General features: G+C 50.6%; 1 non-coding gene across 1 annotated transcript; it reads left to right on the plus strand.

The window, feature by feature from the left end:
* Window positions 1-1316: 1316 nt before the first annotated feature.
* On the plus strand, window positions 1317-1390 carry TRNAN-GUU (transfer RNA asparagine (anticodon GUU)). The gene has a single exon. It is a non-coding gene; the product is annotated as a tRNA-Asn (tRNA).
* The last annotated feature ends 5259 nt before the right edge of the window (window positions 1391-6649 follow it).

Here is a 6649-nt window from a genome sequence, read left to right on the forward strand (position 1 = left end):
GTTTGATTTGAGTTGGGAACCACATTCATTTTTTTAATTATAAAATTAATTTTTAAAATGTCGCCTCTAGACCTCGAAAACACAATGTAAAAATGAACCCAGCCAAATGCCCCCAGTTAGACGGAGGAGAAAGTTGTTCTTGGAGCCGCAGGCGCTCTCCTCAGAGTGGGCGGCATCGGGAGCGTCAGCGAGGGCGCAGCTGGACGGAATGCTGACTCCAGGCCGTGGGGGTCTCGGGCGGAGTCTGGGCATCCTCAGAACGTGGAGTCCTCCGGTGAGGTGTGCGGCTCGCCACCTCTCCCGCCTGCTCTGTGGCCAGTAGGGGGCAAGGCACCAAGTCCAAAAGGTAGAACCATACGGTGTTGCCGGCGGTGATCAGGCACGGGAAGCCCGTTTTCTGTTAGGATTCGAATTCAGACCCAAGCAGGCAGGCTCCCATCATCGCACCAATCACACCACGACCGCTATGCTCCGCCAGGGACCTACGGAGCTGTGGTCGGATCCACGTTAGCCCAGCCGTCTTTCTCCTTTGCAGCTTTCCTCCTTCACGGCTCTCAGACCTGACACCTGCGCCCGCAGGCTGAGGCCGCATCACCGCCTTGGGTGGGGAGTTCAGAGTAGGTCGGGGTGGTGCCCTCCTGGCCTTTCTAGGACTTTTATCTGGTTCTAAATCAGCTGCTAGAAGAAAGGTTTTGAAGAACAGCTGATCTGAAAAATCTAGGTTCCTCGAAGACTAAAACCTTACAGGTAGCATAAGAATTCTTGGTCTACCCACCACCCCGGGCCCCGGCGGCGGAATGCATCCTCCGCGAGGCATTTATTGGGCGCCTGCTGGATGCCAGGCCCTGCTCCGGGCGAGGGGCTGCCTGGTGAACAAACTCCCGCTCGTGCCTCGTGGAGCCCTTCTCCGGAGGCGCCCAGAGGGGGCAGAACGGTGGGGACACAGCCGGTTGCTGTCCTTCCCCCGTACGACCACCCGGGCCTGGAGGGGGACTTGCGGTGAGCGCGACGGGTGAGGCCGATCACGAGTGGGAAATGGAGGACTTGAGCCCGAGAGAGGCGGCAGTCGTCTCGTGTAGAAGGGCCGCTTTCGAGGCGTCCAGGAACAGGCGAGGATGGTCGTGGGCCCGGCGTTGTTTCGTCGGAGCCCCCAGCTCACTCGGGCTCGGTGTCCACGGTCCACGAGACTCAGTGTCTCTGAGAGCGCCGGCGAGGTTGGATAAGATAGACATTTGAATCTCTTTTCCGCTGGGGTTGGGAGGAACAGGGAATACATTCTGATTCCAGGATGTTACAAGAAAGCTTTGTAGCTGCTCGTCTCTGTGGCGCAATCGGTTAGCGCGTTCGGCTGTTAACCGGAAGGTTGGTGGTTCGAGCCCACCCAGGGACGAAGCTGGTTCTTGGAATCTGATAAGCGAGGTCTCAGCTGTCGCTTTTATGCGTCTGCACTTTCAGTTCCTCCCCAGCGCCCCTCTCCCGGAATCTCCACCCAGCTGATCTCCGCCTGCTCCCGGTTTTTACCTGGTGCCCCCTGGTCTCTTTGCACCACCTGGAGGGCTGCCCTCACTAAGTCAGGTGTCTTGTACGTTCCAGGACAACTGCCAGAGGATGAAGGCACACGCACACGGGTGGCCATCCCTTACACAAGCTGCGACGTCAGAAATCAAGCTCCATGGCACCACCTGCAGGGAGTATTCACCGCCCCATCTGAGGACGGCTCAGCCCTTTCATTTGGGACTGTCGCTTTCTACGCCAAGTGATCTGCAAAGTCAAGACAATTCCTATTCAAAATTTTTTCTTCTGAGTTTTCGAATTGCTCATTGTTAATCCCTTGTAGTACGTTTCCTTTCAGACAGTGTAGTTTTCATCTCTTTAGAGAGAGTTAGAGTGGGTCTTTTTTTAAAATGTTTTTCCTTGTGTACATTTAACTGTTTTAAGTTACGGAATACAGGTGGAATAAATGTTTTGTTTTTGTTTTTTTTTTTTTTCTTGCGTTATGCGGGCCTCTCACTGTTGTGGCCTCTCCCATTTGTGGAGCACAGGCTCCGGACGCGCAGGCTCAGTGGCCATGGCTCATGGGCCCAGCCGCTCCGCGGCATGTGGGATCTTCCCGAAACGGGGCACGAACCCGCGTCTCCTGCATCGGCAGGCGGACTCTCAAGCACTGCGCCACCAGGGAAGCCCGGAATAAATGTTTTAATGTCTTCCTCTGGTGATTCTAACATCTGTATCAGCTCTGGGTCATTTGCAAATGACCGATGTGTCTCTGCATTATGGATCATTCCTCCTGCCTCTTTGGCTACCTCAAAATCTCTGATAGACCAGGCATTGTGAATGGTGTCTTGTTGGAAGCTGGACAGTTGTGTGTTCCTGTAAACGCTGAACTTTGCTGAGGGATGCAGTTAAGTTACTTGCAAACAGCTTGATCGTTTCAAGGTATTGCTTTTAGGATTTGCGAAGTGGTTCCGAGCAGCGCTCCGTCTGGGGCTAACCAGCTTCCGCTACTCAGGCAAGATGGTACCGCGTACGAATTACGATTTTTTTTTTTTTCCTTTAGTCTACCTGCTTGTAAAAAGCACTACCTGTGTGAGTCTCTGATCTTGTCAAAGATTTCTCCCGACCTTAGGGAGTTTCCTCCTACGGCCGCACTGCTCAGTACTGTGCTGCACGATGAACAGATCTCCTTTGCATTTCTGATTTACTTTTAGCATCTTTCCCCTCTCTGAGTCTGTCTGCTGAAGGCTAACTCCTGCGGTTTTCCTGCTGTCTGCTCCGTGTTCTCAACTCAACAAGGTCCACTGGGCTCCATTTCAGTTTGCCCTCGTGCGTATTGCTTGCAAACTCTCCAAGCAATGAATTGGACCCATTGTTTCCCATCCCTCAGGATAACTCACTACCATTTTTCATCAGACTCTTAGTCTCTTACTTTAAAAAAAAATTAATTTCACTTATCTGCGGCTGCGTTGGGTCGCCGTTGCTGCGCGCGGGCTTTTTTCTTATTGCGGCAAGCGGTGGCGGTGGTTACTACTCATCGCCGTACTTTCTGACGCAGTGGCTTGTTTTGCTGCGGAGCAAGGCCTTCAAGTGCGCAGAGTACAATAATTGCGGCACGGGGACTCCTGGTAGGCTCGCACCCGTATTCCGCGCCGCGCGGGAGATCCTTAGCCACTGCACTGCCAGGAAAACCCGTATACTACTCGCCAGAAAACCTGTGTTTCACGTTTCCTGGTAGATTTCTATTGTGAAAGTCTAACTTCTAAAAAAAAAAAAAAAGCTGCGGAAACCCTGAATAATTACTACGGAGTAAAGAGCAGCTAAAGTAGTAAAGTAAAGCACTAAAATAATCTTTAAAAAACGGCTTCTAAGGCTTCCCTGGTGGCGCGGTGGTTGAGAGTCCGCCTGCCCATACAGGGGACACGGGACCGTGCTCGGGTCTGGGGGTTCCCACATGTCCGGGAGCGGCTGGGCCTGTGAGCCATGACACCTGAGCCTGCGCCCCGCAGTAGGAAAGACCATGGCAGGGAAAGGCCCGCATACCGAAAACAAAAAAAAAAAAAAAAAAAAAAAAGGAAACCCTGAATAATTACTACGGAGTAAAGAGCAGCTAAAGTAGTAAAGTAAAGCACTAAAATAATCTTTAAAAAACGGCTTCTAAGGCTTCCCTGGTGGCGCGGTGGTTGAGAGTCCGCCTGCCCATACAGGGGACACGGGACCGTGCTCGGGTCTGGGGGTTCCCACATGTCCGGGAGCGGCTGGGCCTGTGAGCCATGACACCTGAGCCTGCGCCCCGCAGTAGGAAAGACCATGGCAGGGAAAGGCCCGCATACCGAAAACAAAAAAAAAAAAAAAAAAGGCTTATGAAAACACCACACCAGTTGCATGGAAAGTTCATACGCGGCTCCCCACAGAAAAGAAATAGAACGCCTATCCTTCCACACAATACCTATTTAAAGTGCCTGTGAAGCCCGAAATACAAATTTCACAGAACCGTGCACAAAGTTAAGTCGCATGTTACATTTACTTGGTAAACTGCAAAAGTTACTTCTACAGTTAAACACCACTTGCAGAGGAAAAGTGCGCACGCAGTCCCCCACTACCATAAATTATACAGTCGAATTTCCCTCATCTGGGGAAATCGCAAGCGTCAGCACACCCGCAGTGCAATGAGTGAGCCTCACCCTGGGAAAACCACCTTCATGATCATGGTATCTCCCCTGCCAGGTAAGTATGAACCGCTTTCCCCGCCCCCCCGTAGAGCCTTTGACTCCTACACTGTACACACACGCTCCCCACCCAGCCTCCGCACCCCGTCCTCTTCCACGCCTCTCAGCCCCTCCAAACGACTCTGCTAATAAAACCCAAGCAACTTCTCTGGAAAACTTCCACAGCCCGGGAAGTGGTTCGCCGGGAATTGTACCCCTACGCTGCAAGATTTACATAAGCCAAGCCCCGTTCCTGACCTCTAAGGCGGCTCCTCTCCTCCAACCCCCGCCCTGTCCCCGCCCTGCCGAGATGACCAATGGGCGGGCCGGCTGCTGAAGGGGGAAGTGACGTCATCATGCCCGCCCACTTCGGGAGCCCACCAAGCCGAGGTAACACGCCTCTTACCCTTTGTGTGAGATACCGGCGGATTTTGCCAGCCTCCTCGAATTCTTACCTTTTGTCCTGCGTTACACGCCGGGGAAAGGAATTCTGGGATCGTGTGTTATGCTGATCCAAAAATTTTTTAAGTTGTAAAGAAATTGTAAAACAATAGATACAAGTATATATGTACGTATCTTGTGTATAGACATACAGATTCAGGGTTTCATCTCAGAGTGCTATCCGGTGTATTTTCTGTGCACGTCCTTCTATACTTCAATCTCGTGGTATCCCAGGGACCATGTTTTTCCTTTCCCCACCATACAGAATACAAGAAATGAAGGTTCTGAAAAAGAAGCTGATGACCAAGATAAGGGATAGAAAGATGACTTGTTTGCTTGAAGAGAGATTGGTTGGTTGGTTGGTTTTCTCTTACTGGGTAAGACTGGGTTAGACCTGAGGGCGGGGAGGGGGGAGACTGCAGAAAGCAGCCAACTTGTGTTTTCAGACCAGAGAGCAAGGAATGGTGTAACTTGATCCTTGAGGGTGCCTTTGGCTTAAGGGGGAAGTTGACTCTTCTGGAGAATCTTGGAGCTGACAGCAAAGGAACTCAGCACCCAGCTAACTTCCAGGAAGAAGCTTCCTTTCCTCCCCTGCTTTCCCCCTTTCCCCTCCTTTCTCTCTCTGCAGCCATCAGAAATAAATTCTGGCTCATTTCATCTGAAATATGCTTTATTCCAGGGATAGTAATAGCTCAGAGAATCTCCAGCAAACTGGAGAACCAGGCTATACAAACAGGGAGGAATAAAGAAGGCCAATGGAAGGGAGCACACAGACCAAATGGGAAGGACACTAGTGCCCCCTGCTGAGTGACAGACCTTGTAGCTTTGCACAGGTGACACTACTGGCCCTGGACACTAGACACTGCCAATGGTTCCATGACTTCTGCTGCACCTGGTCGGTGTTAAACTAAGGATCTCGAGGTAGGGAGATTCTTCTGTTGCAGGGGACAGAAAAAATTTCCCCGGGGGGCTACTCCTTGTGTCTCTCAACTCCTGTCAAATGCTGGAGTAGTTGTTGCTGATGGGGATTGGCCAGCTCTTGGTAATAGACCCACATCTTAGCCCCTAGGAAAACTAAGAAAGCAAGTATGTGATCCTTAAACGTTGCAGAATGTGGCAAGTTCCTCATACAAAGGGGGCTCAGATACTAGATGGCTTAGATATGGCAAAAGACCCCCCCCTGTACCCAACACCCAGCAGCCAGCCCTGTGGATAACATTATAAATCCAGGGCCCAAGTCACTACAACCCTGCCTCAAATATACACGTGTGCATGACCCAACCTCGGAGAATACTAGATATTTATCCCTGAGCACAGGGTGAGGGTTTCAACCTCTTATACAGGGATGGTGAGTACATCATCCAGTATTATTTACATTATCTCCACTGAGAATTGAAAAGTTTGAAAGTTCATATTTCTGGGGGTAATTGATCTAAAGCCATGGTAAGAAATAGCCACCAAAACTGGTTCTATCCACCAATGTCCAATGTAGGAGTTTCCTGTTGCTACTGTAACACATTACCACACAGTTAGTGGCTTGTAAAAACACGCATTTATTATCTTATGGTTCTGGAGGTCAGAAGTCCAAGATACACCTCACTGGGCTAAAATTAATGTGACAGTGGAGTTGAGGTTCTTTCTGGAGGCTCTAAGGGAGGATCTCTTTCTTTGCCTTTTCCAGCCTCTAGAAGATGCTCACATTCTACTCTCACAGCCCCCTTCCATCTTCAAAGCCAGTCACGGCTGATCAGGTTGTTCTCACAACACATTATTCTGACACCAACACTCCTTCCTCCCTCTTTCACTTATATGGACGCTTGTGATTCCATTGGACCCACCAGGATAACCCCCCGCCCCTGATGTCAAGGTCCTTAATTTAATCACATCTGCAAAGTCTCTTTTGCCATGTCAAGTAACATGTTCACAAATTCCAGGGACCAGGATGTGGACATCTTTGGGGAAGCATTATTCTGCCACCACAGCCAGTTTCCTCAGTGAACACATTT

This window comes from Lipotes vexillifer, unplaced genomic scaffold (genome assembly GCF_000442215.2).
Source record: "Lipotes vexillifer unplaced genomic scaffold, Lipotes_vexillifer_v1.1 scaffold1480, whole genome shotgun sequence".
NCBI lineage: Eukaryota > Metazoa > Chordata > Mammalia > Artiodactyla > Lipotidae > Lipotes > Lipotes vexillifer.